General features: G+C 52.4%; 2 protein-coding genes across 3 annotated transcripts in view; both read left to right on the top strand.

Moving 5' to 3' along the window:
• LOC113214378 (uncharacterized) overlaps positions 1 to 641 on the top strand; it is a 45,409-nt gene that overhangs the window by 20,322 nt on the left and 24,446 nt on the right. The gene's annotated exons all lie outside the window — the stretch shown is intronic.
• The window catches only part of LOC113214376 (uncharacterized), a 15,556-nt gene continuing 14,921 nt past the window's right edge, over positions 7 to 641 (top strand). The window contains exon 1 of the mRNA XM_052272776.1: positions 7 to 141. The gene's annotated coding sequence lies outside the window, so the exon portion shown is untranslated. The remainder of the gene's footprint in view (positions 142 to 641) is intronic.

Below are 641 nucleotides of genomic sequence, written 5' to 3'. Positions count from 1 at the left end.
GCCTCAGAGGAGATCTTGTAGAGAAGCTCCCTGTCGTCGTAACCTCTCTCTCGGCGCAGCGGCAACATGTGCAGATGCAGCTCGGAGTGTGTCTTCTCACCTTTAGTGATGGAGCCAACACAATACCTGCAATTAAATAAGGTAGGAATGAAATGGTTTCCTCAACTGGGAGTGAAGACAACAGATCGTGTTACGTGCATAAGCGCAAACGTGTAAACAGGTAACACCGAGGGGGAAACGACTGTTAAACTTTGTGTCAGCCGGATTACGGATTACCCGGATTACCCTCGGAGTGTCCTCCGGATTACGTTGCTTTTTCTCTAGAATCACCCCGGAAATCCCCAAAATTTTCCCGGATTACCCCAAAATTTCTCCGGATTACCCCGGATTTTTTTCGAATTTCCTCGGATTACCCTTGCCGGATTACCTAACGGCTGTCAGCCGGATTACCTTAGTCGGTTCCCCCTCGGGTAACACTCACCTCACGAGACTGTATATGTCTAGGATGAGCTGCGCGTCTGTGTTCGACCCGAACACGAACCCCTCCAGGACCCAGGGCAGGTACAAGTTGGTCCACCTGTCGGCCATCTCGCGGCGGTACAGCACAAAGGGGCGCCGTAAGCCCGAGCGGATGGCCACCA

The sequence above is a fragment of the Frankliniella occidentalis genome, unplaced genomic scaffold (assembly GCF_000697945.3).
Source record: "Frankliniella occidentalis isolate FOCC.00 unplaced genomic scaffold, Focc_3.1 Scaffold224, whole genome shotgun sequence".
Lineage (NCBI taxonomy): Eukaryota > Metazoa > Arthropoda > Insecta > Thysanoptera > Thripidae > Frankliniella > Frankliniella occidentalis.
This window is presented reverse-complemented; position numbering and strand designations above follow the sequence as displayed.